Source organism: Protopterus annectens, chromosome 13.part0 (assembly GCF_019279795.1).
Source record: "Protopterus annectens isolate FY-2018-M chromosome 13.part0, PAN1.0, whole genome shotgun sequence".
NCBI lineage: Eukaryota > Metazoa > Chordata > Ceratodontiformes > Protopteridae > Protopterus > Protopterus annectens.
Window position 1 is genome coordinate 708852836 of NC_056747.1, and position 21133 is coordinate 708873968.

The 21133-nt window shown below is 41.4% G+C and overlaps 1 protein-coding gene across 1 annotated transcript in view; it reads left to right on the plus strand.

Moving 5' to 3' along the window:
• The window catches only part of UNC119 (unc-119 lipid binding chaperone), a 756954-nt gene that overhangs the window by 466990 nt on the left and 268831 nt on the right, over positions 1-21133 (plus strand). The gene's annotated exons all lie outside the window — the stretch shown is intronic.

Here is a 21133-nt window from a genome sequence, read left to right on the forward strand (position 1 = left end):
TAGCAGTTTTCTTGGACATTCCTAGGAAACCTTTTCCTTTAAAGTTGCTAACACTTGAGCTATACCTAGTTGAAACGGCAGTCAGTTTTGCTTTAAAAATTAAACGGGTTCCTAGAATCATAAATAATAATCATCATAATCATAATAAAAATAATAAAATGCTTCAGTCTTTCCCACCACAGCTTTGGACTTCAAAGTTCATTTTATCAAAAATGCTAAACCAGTAAAAGTTGATCTAAAGTCCCATGAGCCCCTCCTGCAAGTAGTACAATACTCTCTTAATGTCTTTCTGTAGAGTTGACTAAGAGTCTTTGCAGTACAACTTGTACTATAAAGAGGAAAAAATTAGGTAAAACTTGTCGGTTTGTGCAAGATTTGAGAACTGTTAGTGCAATACTTCTGCTTACCCTGGTGCAGTCCTAAGTTCGATTCCCCCAATGCAAGTGTCTTTTCAGTCATTAACATTTCCTCTGCTGTTTTTCTCTATCCAGATCACCCAGTCAATACTTATTTGCCTTTGCATATAAAGGTCAATGGTATACCTGGACTAGATTACCACAGGGCTATGTAGAGTCACCTGCTCTTTAAATGCTAGCTGGAAAAATTCCAGCTCCTGTTTGGGTATATTGTAGTACAGTATGTTGATTTACATCAGATTCTGTTGCCCATTCCCAGCAAGGTACTGTTTTTCTTCTAACTTAAATGGCCATTGCAGGGTTTAAAGTCAGCAAGTAAAACTGCAGTTCTGGAAGACCCAGCTTCAGTACTTGTGCCATCTTATTTCTGCAGTAGTGTGACACATTGCAGTATTGTTATACAACCTACTGCATGCCCAGTAACCCTTAAACAACTCTGATAATTTCTTGGTCTGGCACGCTGGTGCAGAGTGGATTTCTAACTTTGCAAAAGTAGTAAAACATCTTGTAGAATTACTAAAAAGGGATGTTCCAGAGCTGCTGCCCCAGTGTGAAGAGCAGAAACGGGCATTTACTCAAAGTCTTTACTTTTTAACTTACCTGCCCTTGGATGCCAGATAACACTAAATTATTTTTCTGTTTGACTCAGTGCAACAAAATACCATTAGGACTAGTAGCACAGTGCAGAAATGACAGATTATCTGTAGTTTACTTCAGCACTGGCTTAGATACAGTAGCTGCTGCCTTCCCTCATAGTCTAAGGGTGGTGGCTGCTATTATAAGACCCATTAACATGGTGTCAACACTCATCCATGGGCATAAATCTTTTGTAGCAGTTTCACACTCAGTAAAAGCCTTCTATCAAAAACTAAACCTAATTATTTGTCAGCCTCAAGACTGCCCAGATATGAGCTTACACAACCAAATAACCCATGTTCAAGAATTATTAGGTGTCCACTATTAAATCCTCTTCTCCTGTCCATATAATAGAAAAAAGAGAGAGCTATGATTGTGTTTTTGTTGTTTACAATGTGCTTTCTCCTATATCTGACCTGAAAGATGTTCTATTACACATTCCAGATTTTATCCTGTTTGTGGATAGGTCATGTATTTGGATAGACTATGGGTTGCTTACAGCAGCATTTGCTGTGTGTACTGTTAAGTTTTGCCGTGTATTAGCATAAGGTGCAGAATTAATAGCAATCACTGAAACATGTATATTATTCCAAGAAAAGACAATGAATGCATTTACAGATTCCAGATAAGCCTTTGAAATAACAGATAATTTTAGGACTTTGTGGAGAGATTGGGGCTACTTGACTTCATTAGGCCCAGTAAATTAAAAAAAAAAATCATGTCGGTCATTTGTTAGATAAACTGTTACACAGAAAAATAGCGTGATAAAACAAGTTGATCATAACACTGATGTTCTTCGTGTTTCACTGTTGCAGTCATAACTGTAGGGTGATCCTGCCGGCAGGCAGCCTGAGGTCGGCCAGAATCACAAAGTCTGGGTCCGGCGTCGGCTGCACAAGCTAGTACCCTGACATCAGTACGCTCTGGTACATAGCCCTCAGCCGACGCCATCTTCTCCAGTCTTTCTTACCGTGCGGTGGAAAGCAGCTCGCAAGTCGTTTGGTTGGCGATTTTCGATCTATGTTTTTGATTGCTGTCGGTCCGAAGTTCTTACTTCTCTTCTCAAAGCTAAGTACCCGTTAGAATCTTTTCTTGTTCCTCCGATGTCAGAAAAAGTTAATAATTGTATAGCGTGTGGAAAACAGATACCTCATAAAGATTTCCACTCTTACTGTCTACCTTGCTTAGGCCCTGACCACGACGTTTCTTGTTGTCGGTTCTGTGCCAGGTTCAATTCTCGCACTATTAAGCGTCGTTACGACTGGGCTTTAAATTACTTTGGCAGACGCTTCAATTATAGAATGTCATCGGATTCTACCGGAATTCAAAAGAAGCGCAAAGACAAGGACAGGCCTCCGAGGTCCAAACAGGATTCGTCGCAGCTGGAGCCAGCATCTGGTTCGGCTGTTGTCAGTGAGGCGCTTTTGCAGCCCCTGTCGTCCGCCACTTCTGAACCGATGGCCGATACGGACTCCCATGGGGAGCCATCAAGGCCTATTGTTTTATCTGCTGCAGGACCTTCGGACGTCGTTCCCTTAGATGGGTCCGGAACCGCTGTGCAGGTACCGGCTTCTGAGGGGGTATTCAGGCCTACTCACATCACCATTTCAAAGACAAAGGCAAAGTCCAAGACTCCAGTTAAACCTAAAGTTTCTGCTCCTGCTACTTCTGAAGCTACTCCCAAGACACAGAAGCAATTGCTAAGGATGGCTGAAGATTTGCTTACAATGATTAGGGGTTCTCACCCCCCTCCAGAGAAAAGGCCTCGACAGGATGTTCCTTTGGATTCCTCTGACCAGGCTTCTGTATCTTCTGTTTCTTCCTCTGATCAGGAATATTCCTTTCCTCCTTATGAGGATTCGGATGCAGAGGATTCTCTGCCCTCTGCTTCTCCGCCTGAGGATTTCTCTTTTGGGGAGACCCTACATGAGATGAGGGAACATTTTCATTGGGAAGGTCAGGATTATTCTGCTTCCAAGAAGAGGCTTAGGGAATTCCTTCTTCTTCCTCAACACAGGCCTTTAGCTATTCCTCCTGTTCTTGATATTGTAGATGATGCCTTTTCTGAGGCTAATTTGAATCCTGATTCCATGCCCCCTGCTCCTTCTAAGCCTGATAGATTTTACAGGGTCCCTGATTCTCATTTATTCTTATTCAAGAACCCTTCTGCGGATCCTGAAACTATTTCTCAGGGTTCTAAGGCTGCTAAGGTTGCTTCTTCCAAAAATCCTATTCCCTCCGAGAAGGATTCTTGTGCCTTAGACAGGTGGGGTAAAAAGGTATATACTTCTGCTACCCTTGCTATTAGGGCTTTAAATTGCCAGTTTCATATGTTTAAGTATCAGCAATTTCTTTTGTCTGTTTTGAAGCAAAAGCTTGCTACCTTTCCAGCATGTGCAGAGGATAAGGAATTGCAGGATGTATTGCATGCAACTGAACAAGTGAACAAGCATAGTTTGCATTGTGGTTTTGATGCTTTGGAAGCTTCTTGCAGGGCCGCAGCCTCTGGTACTGTTATTAGGAGACATGCCTGGCTTCGTGAACAAAGTTTGCCGGAACAGGTTAAGGCTAAACTTTTAGATGCCCCTGTTCAGCATGATGTTTTATTTGGATCCAAGGCTGAAGAGGTTATTAAAAGATGGAAGAAAAGGCAAAATCTATGCAGACTGTGAAAGATTTCTTACAAGTTCAGCCTCCTAGATTTTCCAGGAATTGGCCCTCCAAAAATTGGTCTTTTCCCACGTCTGACAGGCCTCAAAGGGGAAGATATAGACGCTCCAGAGGTCGTGGTCAAGCTCAGGCCTCTTACAGATCCAGACAATGGACTGCTTCTTCACCTAGAAGGGGAGAAGACAGATCCCAATCTCAACGGAAGCAGACTCAATGACTCTCTCGGTTGGGCTTCAGGACCCCTTACCTGGATGCCCCTCTCGGAGGAAAGCTTTCTCTTTTACAGAAATTGGACTCACATTACCCAGCACAAATGGGCATTGGGCGTGATTTTAAGAGGCTACAAGTTCCATTTTCATACTCTGCCAAGGGTTATCGGTTGGCCAGATCTGCCAAAACATCAGTGGGCAGAGGCCTTAAATCAAGTGGATGCTCTACTGGCCATGAGAGCCATAGAGCCTGTTCCTTTCTCAGAAATGGGAAAAGGCTTTTACTCAAGACTATTTCTGGTTCCAAGAAAACAAAACTCATGGAGACCTATTCTGGACCTTTCAGTGTTAAACACCTTTTTGGAAATTCCAAAATTCAAAATGCTTACTCTACAACAACTGCTTCCAGTACTCTCCCAGGACGCTTGGATGGTGACATTGGACCTAAAGGAGGCCTACTTACACATTCCCATCAGGCAGGAATGCAGGAAATTCCTCAGATTCAAAGCAGGCTCGAGGCACTTTCAATTCTCTGTACTGCCCTTTGGTTTATCTACTGCGCCCAGGGTTTTTACCAAGTGCCTGGCCCCAGTAGTGGCTTATTGCAGACTTCAGGAGATTCAGATTTACCCCTATTTGGACGACTGCCTTATCCAGGCAGACAGCAAGGACCTTTTACTTCAACATCTGGATTTTGTTCAACGTCTCTTCCTCCTCCTGGGATTTTCAGTGAACATAAAAAAGTCACAATTGATTCCTTCTCAACAAATGATTTTTTTGGGAGCCCTCCTAAATACAACCTTACAAAGGGCTTTCCTTACTCCAGAAAAACAAATACAGCTGGCTTCAATATTCAAGACCTTGGCAACCTTAACTCAGCTCACTGCAAGGAAATTCCTGCAGGCACTGGGCTATATGGCTTCATGCATTCTGTTAATTCCAAATGCAAGGCTTCATATGAGAAAGATTCAATGGTACCTGAAAAGTGTATGGTCACAGCATTACCAAGATCTGGACACTTTGATTCCTCTGATCCCCTGCCTCCAGAAGGAGTTCCTTTGGTGGTCCAGGGTGTGCGCTTTAAACGAAGGGAAGCCTTTTTGTCTACCTCAACCTTCTCAAATCATAACCACGGACGCCTCGGATTATGCTTGGGGAGCACATTTTCTAAACAATTGCCAGCAGGGGACCTGGACAAAGAATCACCTTCACTGGCACATCAATCTGAAGGAAATGTTGGCAGTTCAAAATGCTCTTCTAGCCTTCAAGACCCTTGTACAACCAGGGCCTCTTCTAATTCGTACAGACAACACCACAGTCATGTGGTACATAAACAAGCAGGGGGGCTCTCATTCATACCCCCTTTGCAGACTAGCTATGACTTTATGGGACATAGCTCTAAGTCTGAATCTGCATCTTCAGGCTCAATTCATTCCAGGAAAGCAGAATCTCTTAGCAGACAGCCTAAGCAGAAACATTTTGGATCCTCACGAATGGATGCTAGACACCAACTTATTCAACAGGATAACTGCAGTTTGGGGGTGTCCCCAGATAGATCTGTTTGCATCCCATCTCAATCATCAGCTGCCTCTCTTTTGCACCAGGTCCTTCCACAAAACAGCTTGGAAAGTGGATGCCCTGTCATTCAGTTGGAGGAACCTTTCGGGATATGCCTTCCCTCCTCTTCCACGGATATTACTGAAGATAAAACAGGACAAGCCCAAGTTCATCATCTTGATTGCTCCAAAGTGGCCTCGACAGTTTTGGTATCCGACCTTACAACATCTGTGCTTGGAACCTCCTTGGATCCTTCCTCTGTACCCTTCTCTTCTGTCCCAGCATCAGGGTCAGATGCTACACCCTCATCTCAAGACCCTTTGCCTGGCAGCTTGGCACTTCAAGGAAATTTGATTTCTTCTAAGCTCCCCAAACAAGTTTTGGATGTTCATTTAGAAGCCAGACGGCCTAGCACTAGGAAATCCTATGCCTCTAAATGGAAAAGGTTTTGTATTTGGATGCAGGACCGTGGCTCTAATCCTTTTGTGCCTGATCTCTCGTCGATTTTGCTTTACCTTTCAGACCTTTTGTCTAAAGGCCTTTCCTTTTCTTCCATTAAGATTCATGCTTCTGCTATATCTGCTCATTTTAATACCGACCCTCCTGTTTTTTCTCATCCATTGGTGAGACAATTCTTGAGAGGAGCTAAGAATTTGAGGCCTCCCATTACTCCTCCTGTCCCTGCCTGGGATCTTAACTATGTTTTGGAAAAACTCACTTTGCCTCCTTTTGAGCCTGCTGCGGCTTCTGATATTAAATTTTTATCCTGGAAGACAGTTCTTTTGTTAGTATTGACTTCTGCCAGAAGGGTTTCAGAGTTGCAAGCTCTTATGGCTGTGGAGCCATACCTAATTTTCCATCTTGACAGAGTATCCTTGAGGACCAATCCTACTTTCATGCCTAAGGTGATTTCAAAAGTTGCTTTAAATCAGACAATTCACCTTCCTACCTTCTTTCCTAATCCTCAAAATAAAGGGGAAAGGATTTTGCATTCATTGGACGTACACAGACAGTTACGATTTTACTTGGACAAGACTAAAGAGTTCAGAAAATCTAACCAATTGTTTGTCTCTTTTGCCTCCAGTTCTCTTGGAAAGGCTGTTTCCAAACAAACTATTTCCAAATGGATTGCCCATGGAATAAGATTTTGTTACACTCATCATGGGAAACAGTTTTCAGGTACTGTGAGAAGTCATTCTACTAGAGCAGCTGCCACTTCTACTGCTTTTCTCAGAGGAGTCCCTACCAAGGATATCTTGGAAGCTGCCACTTGGAGTTCTGTGCATACCTTTTCCAAGCACTACAATCTCCCTTTGTATTCTAAGACCAGGGCAGGTTTTGCCTCTGTTGTTTTGCAGGGCCTTCTTGCTGCCCCTTCTTCTATCTAAGCCTCCTCCCTTTCTTCACTGCTTTGGGATTCCACCCTACAGTTATGACTGCAACAGTGAAACACGAAGAACATAGTACGGTTGTGTACACCTACCATAAATGTAGATGTTCGAGTGTCTTCACTGTTGCAGTCGGTGTTTCCCTCCCTCCTATCCCCTCTGTTTTCACTTTATGGTGTGTTTGTGTTTCCTTGTGGGACTTGTTTATTGGGGATTTCTGACATCTGGGGCAAGAAATACTGGAGAAGATGGCGTCGGCTGAGGGCTATGTACCAGAGCGTACTGACGTCAGGGTACTAGCTTGTGCAGCCGACGCCAGACCCAGACTTTGTGATTCTGGCCGACCTCGGGCTGCCTGCCGGCAGGATCACCCTATAGTTATGACTGCAACAGTGAAGACACTCTAACATCTACATTTATGGTAGGTGTACACAACTGTACTTTCTTTTGTTTTAGGAAATGCTTTGGCTGATAAAGTGGTTAACCAAGCTGCATTATACAATTCTGTCCAGGCTTTTTCTTTTCATGCAGCTATTGAAAACTAGTACTGGTTCTAAATCATTTCAAAAAGTTTTACATTTTCAAAATCAAGCTAGTGGCTCTAAAACGTTAAGGTGAATATGTGATGGTTACTGCCATTCGAAGAAAACCATCGAACTGCAAGTAGCAAATGTAAACAAACCAAACAGAAACTGGAAAGGCTGCAACAATTTATTCCGGTACCTCGGCTGAATGCCTTCAAAGGAATAAGTATACAACTACTTGCTGCACCTTATATATTGCTGTGCATCACCAATTAATATAATTAAACAATCACAAGAGTTAATAGACCCAAAGAATTAAAGAGACACAGTGTAAATGCATATATAGTTATATAAAACACTTTGAATAAGAATATATACAAAAAAGTTCCTTAAATAAACATTGATGTTAATAAATATAAACAATGCTAACTTCATCAGATAGTAAGATTGACTTCTAAGTTCATACCCCTTGGTTTTAAAGTACCAAATTTTAAAATGAACCTGCTTTCCAAATTCAAAAGATTCTGTAAGTAATTCCCAGTATTATATGATTCAGGTTTAGCTAAGGCATAAAAAAATAAAGAATCCAACATTCCATTATGAACTAAGTTAAAATGTTCAGAGATCGGGCTGTCCATCCTAGCATTACGAATGTCACCTATATGTTCTAAGACACGTATTTTTAATTGACGTTTAGTTTGACCAATGTAATATTTAGATGGGACACAGTCACAGCCAATAATGTACACTACCCCACATGATTTACAGTTAAAATTATTATGAGCAGTGTATTTAACCCCATTAATCAAACTGCCTGATAGATTTTTAACTTTTGGACAGATTTTACATTTTCCACATCTAAACATACCATGTGGCAGATTATTATTACTACTGCCAAACGAAACACAACTGTTCAATTTTGATTTCAAAATTTCCTTTAAATTAGCATATCTACCATAAGAAAAGGAAACATGATTTGGAAACAAATGACCTATCTCCTCATTATTGCAAACAATTGGCCATAAAAAATCTACAATGTCTTTCAACATCATGGAAAAAGGAGAAAATTTTGTGACAAAAAATATGCTATCAATATTATCACAACCAACCTCATGGTCCCTTGAACTTTTTTGAAAAACTTTTTTTAAACTATTGCCTTTCTTGTTAAAATTTAACAATCTGTCATAACTTTTTTTAATTAGACTTTCAGAATAACCTCTCATAATCAATCTTTGTCTAACATTTTCAAATTCCAAGTTCCAGAAAATTTTCTCAGAAGTATGTTCCTTGATGCGTTTAAACTCCCCAAAGGGGAGTGCCTCAATTAAATGTGCAGGATGAGCACTACTCGCATGTAAAAAATTATTAGAGGCTGTGTCCTTCCTAAATGGTCTAAACTGTACTAATCCTTCTTTATCTACATACAATAAAATATCCAAGAACTGGATTTTCCGAGTGTTCACACTGTATGTAAATTCCAAACCAAATTTATTTTGATAGAGACTAAAAATAAATCCATCAAAATCCAATTTATCACCCTTACAGATAAAAATCAGATCATCAATGTATCTGTAATAAGAGGCAACTTTTTTCTGAAAAAAAACTAGGGTGTATAAAAAACTGATTTCAAAGTAGGACATAAATAGGATTGCGTAAGTGGGGGCAAAATTAGCCCCCATGGCAGTCCCCTCTCTCTGAAGAAAAATTCTTTGTTCAAAAAGAAAATAATTATGAGTAAGTGCAAACTCTAAGAGTAAAATAACAAATGAAGTCCGAGGACCTTCTCCCAGAATTTTGCCAATGGCCTCCAAACCAAATTTTGTCTTAATACTAGTATAAAGGGCCTTTACATCCACCGTTGCCCAATAAAAAGTATTTTCCCATTTGAAATTTTTAATCAAGTCACAGTATTGATTAGTATTACTAATGTGGGAGGTTACATTCTTTAATTCTTTTTTCAGAATACTGTCTAAGAATATACCTACATGTTCCAAAAAACCTCCACAACAAGATACAATTGGGCGGCCAGGAGAGGGTCTTGCAGGTTTTTGTGTATTTTAGGAAGTGCATAGAACATAGGGTCCTTAGGATTAATAATGAACAATCTTGTAACATCCTTCCTATTAAGGAAGCCTAATCTTTCACCCCTTTCTAGAAGGTCAAAAAGTTCAGAATTAAATTGGCTAATTGGGTTATTTGGTAATTCCACATAAACACGGTCATTACATAAAAGATCATAATTCATTTTCAAATAATGACATTTTTCCATTATAACCCAATTACCACCCTTATCTGCTGTGCAAAAAATATATTTATTGGAAATTTATTTCATTTTCTTTAATGCCAGTTACGGTTACTGCCATTCACCAGCTTCACTTTGACATCATCTGGATATACTGTTAATGGCATAGTATTTTTTTTTCTGCATCTCTGTTGATTTGGAATTATGATTTACCCTCCTATTTTGGGGGAATAATGGCTTAAATAAACAAATAGGTATGCCCTTTAAGTTTCCAAAGTTACTGATTATACTGTAAATACTTATGATATCTATATATCAGTACAGTGTTTCTGAATGTGTTTCCATCCCCACTCAGTCATCACTAAAGCTTTTGGGAAGGTTTTGTTGTGTACAGCCAGAGTTTTGTGAGTTACCTCAGTGCCAGACATTTTGTTGTTCCTTAGTAATTGTGAATGTTTTCTAGCTGGCAGAAAGCCTTCCCATATTCAAAAAAGGGTGCCGTAACACTTGCAAAAAAATTGGTATACCAAACCTGGGGATCAATTTTTTATTATGATATATACAGTCTGAAAGGTACAAATTTTACTAGCCATGTTGTCTTACACTTGTGTAAAACCTTAATCATGACAGTATAGTACCACTGTAGCCATAAACCTCATACTTCTGGAGTAGTGGAGCATCTGTAAATCAGACTATTAAAAATAGATAACAAAATGGTGTTGAGGCATGCCTTAAATTGTCAGATGCTTTACCTTTAGTGTTATTCAGTATTCATAGTGCAGTCAGTACTTTTAAAACATATTCCTCCCCATGGAATCATCGTATGACACCTCATGAAAGTGCCAGCTACACTACTGTCCTCTAAGTTGAATTTGCAAAATACAGACAAAACTGTTTCCTTATATTGTAAACAACATGTTTCTGTTGTACAGCACATTCTGTTGCAAACTGCCCCTCTCCAGCAGTAGCATGGTTATTCCCCTTTTTGTGATATGAGACCAGGCACTTGGGTTTATATTTGCTCATTTTTCAAAAAAAAAAAAACACTCTCCAGTCCAGGTAAAAAGGCCCATCTCTAGTACTTCTTGCAACAACCACAGCTGTACAGTCTGAAAAATCAACAACTTGGATCCATGTTTTTCTTGCCAAAAAGATACATACAAGTGTGGGAGAAACCCGAGGTCCAGCAACATCCGCCAAACCTGCGCATCTATAGATGAGTCTGTGTGGAGGACAGTAAAGTTGGCAGTAGGACCACAACTAAAACCCAACCTGTCACAATTTGAAGAGGAGCCTAGTTGACCAAGTGTTAATTGTTATATTATGACTCCTTTGGTCTGGTGACCTAGCACCTGACCTAGTTTCAGCTCATTTACTTGGTCTCCTATTGTCATGTTTAATGCTTTGCTGAATCCTGCATTTTATTTTACTCGTTTACACTACATCTTATCATTCAAGAAGGCAAACAGCATTTTTCCCTGCCAAGCTCAAAGATATGTAGTTTCAAATATTTTTCTTGATCCTGCCCCCAACAGTGTTGCCACATTTGTTGTTCGCTAGTCCTCCGGCACTTCTGTACTAGGCAGTGTTTTGTTGACCTTCATTTGAGCATCTGCCAGCACACTAGAGAGATTTCCAATGACTCTGTGAGGCAGATAATGTAATCTGTATGCTATATCATCTCTGAGGACAGCCACTTACATCTTCATGTATTCATTGTGCATCCAGGTGTTTTTCCACTGCACTCCCCACTCTGTCCTACCTCTCTTCCAGCTTGGCACTCTTCATTTGTATTTCTATGTGAAAGACTGAAGTATCTGTCTATGTTTTCCATATTGACTGTAGTAGCCTAAGCTGCATGGGTTATATCCTGCATAGGTTTAACAACGGGGGAGTTTCCAAAGCTTCAAGGCACCTTCCACATGCTCAAACCATTATTTCTCTTGAGCTGAGCTTACAAAAAAAGACAGATTGGGGGCTTTTCTGCCAGTAAAGAAAACACTCCTCTGCAGATTTTTGAGGCTTGACGGTCTGCTTGTGTTTCATTACTGGGTAGATTAAGTTCACTTTGGGGAAAAAAACTTCCACATATTATTTTTAATGTTTGAATTTGCTTTCATCTGTGAAAAAGTACTTTTTAAGCTAGGAATATGCGTTTTTTTATTGAGTGTCACGTGACTGTGCTATACTTTTAAGTGGGAGTGCAGTTTTATGTTTAATAGTTTAAAAGTTGTTTTAAACATTCTAAAACCATTTTTTTCCTGTGGAGAAACTGTTTAAATTACTTTGGAGGGTGGTAAGGTAAAGTGTACGACAGTGCTTTTCACTTTACTTTTGCTGAGAAAAGTGACTGTACTACTGTTGAATTTTTTTACCGGCTTGTGCTCCTTAGTTTCCCCAGGTAAGAAACACAATTTTTGCTTGACCATGGAACAAACTACTGGTCCCATGGTCAGTTCCCCTTCCAGCCACAAAAAGAAAAAGTTAAACTTAGCAGCCATTGCCTCCACAGCAGGCTAATGATTTGTCTCAGCTGCAGGTGGGTGACTCTGCTGTAGCCAAAGCTGGTTCTTCAGACCACTCATCTTTCCCTGGATCCCTCTGGTGTATTGCCAATACAGCCACTATGGACTAGGGGTTAGCCTTGTCCTTTGGAGCTGTTGGAGTCCCCTTAGTGGCAGGTGAGTGCCATGTTTGTTGGTGTTGGGAGAGTAGGCATGGAAGGTGAAGCTGCTTAACCAGAGTGTTATTCCTCGGGAAGCTGTTGGTGCCATTTGCCTTAATTTTCTTATTGAAAAGAAACAGAAAACTAAACGTGATACTAAACAAATCAAAAAACAAGTTGGCACTAACTATCGTCAGGAAAGCACGGACACTTCGTATAAGCTTTCATTCACTTTAATGAATGTGAACTTCATCAGAATGACCATCTACCCATTTTAAAATTTTATATATATTTTTCAATAAATCACATGTCACAATTCAATAATCATTTAAAGAAACAATGAACAATACTCAATAAAAAAACTTTGTTTTACATACAAAAGCTTAATAGTTAAAACTGTTCACTTTGAACAATTAATATAAACTACTACAAATATATATGTGTATGTAGGTCAAATAAATAATTTACATACATTGTAAAAAGCATTTTAAATTGATGACTTCGTTTAAGCCTGGTGTAATATCAGCACCTAAACTAATTTGCCAAGTGCTTTCCAATTTGTAGTAGTTTATATTAATTGTTCAGAGTGAACAGTTTTAACTATTAAGCTTTTGTATGTAAAAAAATTGTTTTTATTGAGTATTGTTCGTTGTTTCTTTCCCGCGGAGGTGGTGCTGCAGTAGCGTTGTCGCCTCACAGTAAGACGCTGTCCGGTTCGATTCTCAGCTAGAGCATCTTCTGCGTGGAGACATGCGTGAATGGGCGTACCTTCGTTGAAGGTTGTGCGTCAGGCCTGGCAAGCCGGTACGTAAAAATCAACTGCCAATCATTAGCGGACCGGAGTTCCGCTGTGGCGACCCCTAACCGAGAAAAGCCGAAAGACACGAACAAATTGTTCGTTGTTTCTTTAAATGATTATTGAATTGTGACGTGATTTATTGAAAAGTATATATAAAATTGTAAAATGGGTAGATGGTCATTCTGATGAAGTTCATGTTCATTAAAGTGAATGAAAGCTTATACGAAGTGTCCGTGCCTTCCTGACTATAGTTGGTGCCAACTTGTTTTTTCGATTTTTTAGTATCATTTTTAAGAAAACTAAACGTGTTATCTTTTTCTGCTCCACTTTCACTGGACAGGAGTAGATGTTCTTCATCTCACATTGCTGCAGTCCTTACACTTGGGTAGTCCGCTGTCCTCGGTCGGCCCGAATATCAAAGTATAAGGCTGACGTCGGTCAAGGCGCATTTGACTGACATCAGGACGTCAGGGTACAAATGCGCATGACCGACGTCATATCCTCAGTCTTTTTTGCCGCATGGTCCGATGCAGAAGCAGTATTGCAAGTGCCGGTTGGCGTTCTGAGATTTTTCGTTTTCGAAGTTTCAGACCGAGTTCAAAGTTGGCTAAGTACCCCGTTGGGGAATATTTTAGTTTTTCTTGCCTCAGTGATTTACCGGATGTCAGAAAAAGTCAATAATTGCATTTCTTGTGGGAAACAGATACCGCATAGAGATTATCATACTTTGTGTATTCCTTGCTTAGGGCCTGAGCACGACGTTGTTGGCTGTCGCTCTTGTGCTAGATTCAATAAACGTACTATAAAGAGAAGGTTGGATTGTGCCAGGTTAGTCTTTGGGAAGCGGTGCAATTATAAAATGCCGTCGGATGCTCCGGCGCCCGCTTCTTCGAAGAAGCGCAAGGACAAAGCAGTTAAGCCTAGGCTAGAAGAACCGTCTGTACCGGACGCCGGTTCTTTAGAGGTGTTGGTGGAGCCGGTGGCTCCACCGGAGGTTTCTTTGTGTTCCCAGGGTGAGACTTTATTATTGCAAGATGTGGCCTCTCAGGAGGCAGGTCAGGCTGAGGGGCTTCTCAGGTTACTATACTCCCTCCCTTCCTAGGGTGGCTAGGCCCTCCTTCTGTTTCAAAGGCTTCTCCCAGGGGCAGGCCAGGTTCAGTTTCAATTGGTGTCACCCCTAGTTCTTCTGGAACTGTGCCTAAGAAGCATATGCTTAAAATGGCAGAAGATTTGATTACTTTGATTAGGGGTTCTATGCCCCCTCCTGATAAGAGACCTAGGGTGGAGCCTGAGCTAGGGAGTTTTGAGCAGGCTTCAGATGTTTCAGAGTCTTCGGCTGAAGACTTGCAGGAGTACTCTCCTTATTCTGATTCTGATGTGGATGATTCTACTCCTTCTGCTTCTCCTCCTCCTCCTGAGGATTTTTCTTTTTCAGAAACTCTTCATTCCATGAGGGAGCATTTTAAGTGGGAAGGTCAGGACTTCTCTGATTCCAGGAAAAGGCTTAGGGAATTTTTGTTTTTACCCCAGCATAGGCCTTTGGCTATACCTCCTGTTTTAGATGTAGTGGAAGATGTTTTTACAGAGGCTTCTCTTAATCCTGATTCTTTGCCTCCTGCTCCTGTTAAACCGGATAGGTATTACAGGGTGCCTGAAGCTCATAAGTTTCTTTTGAAGAGTCCTAGGGCAGACCCAGAAACTGTTAGCCAGGGGCCTAAAGGTGTTAAGGCTTCTGTTGTAAAGAATCCGGTTCCTGCAGACAAAGAAGCCAGGGCCTTGGATAGATGGGGAAAGAAAGTTTATACTTCTTCCACTCTTGCTATGAGGGCTTTGAATTGCCAGTTTCACATGTTGAAATACCAAAACTATCTCCTTTCACAATTGAAGGCTAAGGTTGATGCTCTGGCAGAAGGTATTGATTGTAAAGAGTTGCAAGATTTAGTGCATGTTTCTGAACAGGTGGGTAAGCATTCTTTGCAATGTGGTTTTGATGCTGTACAGGCCTCGTCTAGGGTGGCTGCCACTGGGTCAGTTCTTCGCAGGCACGCCTGGCTGAGGGATCAGAATTTGTCTGACCATGTTAAAACAAGGATTTTAGATGCTCCTTTGCAATCTGATGTGTTGTTTGGTTCTCCTGTTGAGGCAGTTTTAAAGAAAATGGAAGACAAGGCTAAGTCTATGCAGACTGTTAAGGATTTTTTGCAGGTCCAGCCTCCAAAGTTTAGTAGAAATTGGCCTACTAAGGGGTGGACGTATCCTTCTTATGATTCCCAGTCTAGGGGTAGATCTAGACGTGGTAGGGGTAGAGCTCAGGGCTCTTTCAGGCCTAGAACAGGAGTTCTCCTGCACAGTCTTCGGTGAGGGCAGGGGTCAGTCCTTTCGTAAACAGACCCAATGACCTACCTTTTCAGCTGCCAGAGCCTTCTCGTCTGGCAGCACCTTTGGGAGGAAGGTTGGCACTTTTCAAAGAAAATTGGAGTTTAATTACCCAAGACAGATGGGTATTGGATATCATACACCACGGCTACAGGTTTTATTTCCATACTTTGCCTCCTTTCAAAGGCATGCCAGACATTCCTCCTCAACAAAGAATAGAAGCTCACAAGCAAGTTTCTCTGTTGCTCCAAATAGGGGCCATACAGCCGGTCCCTATGCCAGAAGTGGGCCTAGGATTTTATTCTCGCCTGTTCCTAGTACCAAAGAAGGGGAACATGTGGAGACCAATTTTGGATTTATCTATCCTAAACACTTATCTGGACATTCCCAAGTTCAAAATGTTGACGTTGCAGCAGCTTTTACCTCTGCTGGGCAAAGATCATTGGATGGTAACTTTGGATCTCAAGGAGGCTTACCTTCATGTTCCTATCAGACTAAGTTGCAGGAAGTATCTGCGTTTCGAGCTGGGACTTCTCACTATCAGTTCTCTGCATTGCCCTTTGGCTTATCTACTGCGCCCAGAGTGTTCACGAAAGTTCTGGCTCCAGTGATAGCTTTCTTCAGGCTAAAAGGAATACAGATCTATCCTTATTTGGACGACTGCCTGATTCTGGCTCAAGGAAGGGAAGAGCTTCTTCATCATTTGGAATATGTGATAGCAGTGCTAAGATGCCTGGGGTATTCTGTGAACGAAATAAAGTCCAGTCTAGTACCCTCTCAGGACATGTGCTTTCTGGGTGTGAGACTGAATACAGCATCCCAGATGGCCTTTTTAACCCCGGACAAACAAAAGAGTCTATCCCTTTACTTCCATCAGCTATCTCATCAGTCCGGGCTGACTGCAAGGACAGTCCTTCAAGCCTTAGGGTTCATGGCATCTTGTATTCTGGTGCTTCCCAATGCCAAACTGCATATGAGGAAGCTACAATGGTATCTCAAAATGTATGGACACAGCACTGCCAGGATCTGGACACTGTCATTCAAATAATACCTTGCATTCAAAAGGAATTTTTGTGGTGGGCTCAGGAATGTCACCTAAACAAGGGACTCTCTGTGACCCGGCCAGAGGCGAGTCAGATTTTAACGACAGATGCCTCAGACAAAGCTTGGGGAGCTCATCTAAATGGAAAGTGGATACAAGACAAGTGGCCTGCCAGACTACAACATCTACATATCAACATGAAGGAGATGTTAGCAGTCCAGTTTGCATTAATAGCTTTCAAGGAATTGCTTCTTCCAGGGCAGGTGTTGATTCTAACAGACAACACAACTGTCATGTGGTACATCAACAAGCAAGGGGGAACGCATTCTTATCCTCTATGCAGGCAAGCAATGATTTTGTGGGAGACTGCTCTCAGTTTACAGCTCAATCTTCAGGCAAGGTTTCTGCCAGGAGCACAGAACTCCTTAGCAGATGTGTTGAGCAGACGAATTATGGATCCCCACGAGTGGAAATTGGATCCTCATGCATTTCAGAAATTGACAGTGTCATGGGGAACTCCAGACATAGATCTGTTCGCTTCTCCACTAAACCATCAGCTGCCAAAGTTTTGCACAAAAGGTTTCATCCCACAGCTTGGAGAGTGGATGCTCTTTCTTTCAATTGGAGCAATCTTCATGTGTATGCCTTTCCACCTCTGCCTCTCCTCCCAAAGGTACTTCTAAAGGTCAGACAGGACAAGCCAAGGATGATTTTAATAGCTCCGGATTGGCCTCGACAGCACTGGTACCCATTACTGAGAAGTCTGGCACGGAAGCCTCCATGGCCTTTGCCTTCGATTCCACACCTGTTGTCACAGGAGGACAGCCATTTGCTCAATGTCAAGCTTCACTCTCTGCACCTAACAGCCTGGCATATTCTGTTTTGAACCATAGTGGGCCTCCACTTCCTCAGCAAGTTTTGAATGTTATTTTGGAAGCTAGAAGGCCTAGTACAAGGAAAGTGTACGCAGACAAATGGAAGAGATTTTTATTTTGGAGTGCAGCAAAAGATTTTGATGTTTCTGAGCCTAATTTGTGTGTGGCTCTTCAATATCTTACTGAGTTACTAGACAAAGGTTTGTCTTTCTCTTCTATTAAAGTTCATGCTGCAGCAATTTGACTCACTATGATTGCGACCCACCATTGTTTTCTCATCCTTTGTTCAAGCAATTTCTTAGAGGGCAAAGAATATAAGACCCCCACGAAGAGCTCCTACTCCTGCTTGGGATCTCAATTTTGTGTTGGAGAAACTCACTCTACAACCTTTTGAGCCTGCAGCTACTTCTGAGTTGAAATATTTGTCATGGAAGACTGCTTTTTTGTTGGCCATTACTTCTGCAAGAAGGGTTTCTGAATTGCAGGCCCTTATGGCGGTTGAGCCTTTCTTGATTTTCCATAAGGATAGGGTATCATTACGTACTAATCCTTCCTTTATGCCTAAGGTGGTTTCTAGTGTGGCTTTAAACCAAACTATTCATTTGCCTACTTTTTATGCAAATCCCCAAAATAAAGGGGAAAAGATTTTGCACACTTTAGATGTACACAGGCAGTTGCGTTATTATTTGGACAGAACTAAAGGGTTCAGGCAGTCTCAGCAGTTGTTTGTTTCTTTTGCTTTGAGTTCTCAGGGCAAGCCTGTGTCAAAACAAACTATTTCTAAGTGGATTGGGTTTTGCATTGCTTTCTGTTATTCCCATCATGGCAAGGAGATTCCAGCTGGGATTAGGCCTCATTCCACTAGGGCTACTGCCACTTCAACAGCTTTTTGAGGGAGTAGCAACCAAGGATATTTTGGAGGCAGCTACTTGGAGTTCAGTGCATACTTTCTCTAGGCATTATCACCTGCCACTTTACTCTAAATCCAGGGCTGGTTTTGCCACTGCTGTTTTGCAGGGCATTTTGGCAGCTCCTGCTTCCTTGTAGTTAGCCATCCTCCCTTACCTCTGCTTTGGGATTCTACCCAAGTGTAAGGACTGCAGCAATGTGAGATGAAGAACATAGTACAGTTTTGTACCTACCATAAATGTAGATGTTCAAGATCCACATTGCTGCAGTCCACCCTCCCTCCTTCCCCTCTGTAGTTAGAGGTGGTTGTGTGGGTTGGGTTGTACATATTGTGTATATTGTATATATTGTACATATAATTAGTGCAAGGGTGGTTGGTTGGTTGTTTGCTGTCTTTTGGTTTTGACCTTTATTTTTAGGGTCTTCTGACATCTGGGGCAAGAAAAGACTGAGGATATGACGTCGGTCATGCGCATTTGTACCCTGACGTCCTGATGTCAGTCAAATGCGCCTTGACCGACGTCAGCCTTATACTTTGATATTCGGGCCGACCGAGGACAGCGGACTACCCAAGTGTAAGGACTGCAGCAATGTGGATCTTCGAACATCTACATTTATGGTAGGTACAAAACTGTACTTTTATTAAGTCTGGCTCAGGTTCTTGTATAGGCTGTTGGTCATGTGGTTTCTGGTAAGAGATTTTTCTTTTGCTAAAGAGATTCAAGAAGTTGAATCTGGAGAAGAATGTGATGAAATAGATCAAGGTTTTTCTATTCTGTATTGTGATTCAGGCTCAGAGCAAGTTATTTGAAATTCTCTGTCAAATATTCTCTTTCCCTGAGACTGTTTCCAGAATGTGTCACTGTTATCAGTCCCTCAGAAAATACTTTGATATGTTACAACTGGAATTCCCAGGACCTCCTCACATCCCCCCAGTGCTACCAGCATTGGAGATGTTTGTTACAGCCTGTGGTTTCCCTGATGGCCAGTGTATTGAACCTAAGAAAGCAAATAGAATGTACAAAGTTCCTCAGTCTTTCAAATTTCTACACATTCATCAAGACCTTACACAGTAGCTATAGCTTTAGTCACTCCAGCTGCTGCCAAGCATTTTAACATATCTAATCCTTCTCCTTACATTTGGGAAAAATGAATGCTTTTGCAACTTGAATTTTATAATTCTGAATTGTCAGGCTCGTATGTTAAAAGTTTATTCTGGCTAACTGTGGAAATAAGAGGAATGTTTTATCTGCATTTCATTCTGAGGAGGAAAAATCTCCTTTGGTTTGGTTTAGTTTCTTCTATTTTTCAGGCCCCTACTCTTTTTGTTTAAAATGTGAGCATGACTTTGTAGACAGTACAGTCAGGGCTTTTGCCACTGGTACTGTGTTGAGGTTTGCCTGGCCGTGTTCTCAAAACCTCCCAGAGGGTGAAAAAATGAGGTTTTAAATTCACCTTTTGATACAGATTTAGTTTTTGACCCCTGTGCTATAAAGGTTTTTAAAAAAATCTGATGAGAAAGGATAAACTGATATAGGAAATCTCTTCAGAATTTTCAACCCTTCTTCTCAAAATTTTCCAAGGGCAGTCAAATAACTGAGAATGACTATGTAGGGGACTTTGTCCCCAGTAGTCCCTTATCCCTTCTTGAAACTCAATCTTCATTTCTCTCTGGCAACAAAATTGTTTCAGACAAATAGGTTCTGAGACTTGATTCAGCAGGGGTATAGATGGCAGTTGGAAGAAATCCCTCATTTCCAGGGAATTATTCAACATTCACCAGACCTAACCCCATTGTTCCCTCCTGTCTTACAGCACATGCTTTTTCAGAGGGGGGAGGGGGTAAACGACTAAGTTCTTCCTTCCCAGTGGGGAAGAGGTTGTTAATTTAAGAATGTGTCTGGTGCCAAAGAAAGAAAATGCCTGGAAACCAGTTCTGGACCTTTCTTTCCTAAACCAGTTCTGGACCTTTCTTTCCTAAACCAGTTTGTGATGGTACCCACGCTTTGAATGTTTTTGTTACAAAATCTCATGCCCCTTCTTTCTCGTTTGAATTTTAATAACCATAGATTTAAAAGATACTTGTCATATTCCTAACCATCCAGACTGTAGACATTTCGTAAATTTTTAGGCATCTATATCACTTTATCAGTTCTCTGCCTTACCGTTTGGGCTATCCACTACACCAAGGGTGTTCACAGAGGATCTAGCTCCAGTTATAGCACACTGCAGGCTATAGGGTGTCCACTTTTTCCATATTTAGATGATTTTATCCTTGCAGAGTCTTTTTCACGTGGGTGTGAGATCTCCTCTGCAGGCTGGGATTCCAAGAGAACATTTGAAAGTTTTTTTTGACTCCATCATACAGGATTGTGTTCCTAGGGGACACCTCAGTACAAGGAGAATTTTCTTCCTCGGGGGGAAAAAAAAAAGTCTATGTTTAGATCTTTTCGACGTGTTTTCCACTCAGACCATGGTCACTGAAGAGGAATACCTCAGGATTCTGGGTCTCATGACATCTGTGATTCTCGTACCTCTGGCAAGGCTGCACATGAGAAAGATACAATGAAGTCTCTTTTGTCCCAGCACCAACACCAACTATCTTTTTTAGTTTCCAGTTCTGGGATTTGTGAGAAGAGAAATCACATGGCTAGGCTTAAAAAGACCCTTATGTTCATGAGCCTAGTAAACACCAATGAACCTTTGAACCTATGAACTTGGTGGAGGCATCAAATATCCCTGAATCTAGGTATTTGATACAGTCTGACCCCAAATAACTTCAACTTACTGTCTGAATGATAGGTGCTTAATATTTGTTAGGCACT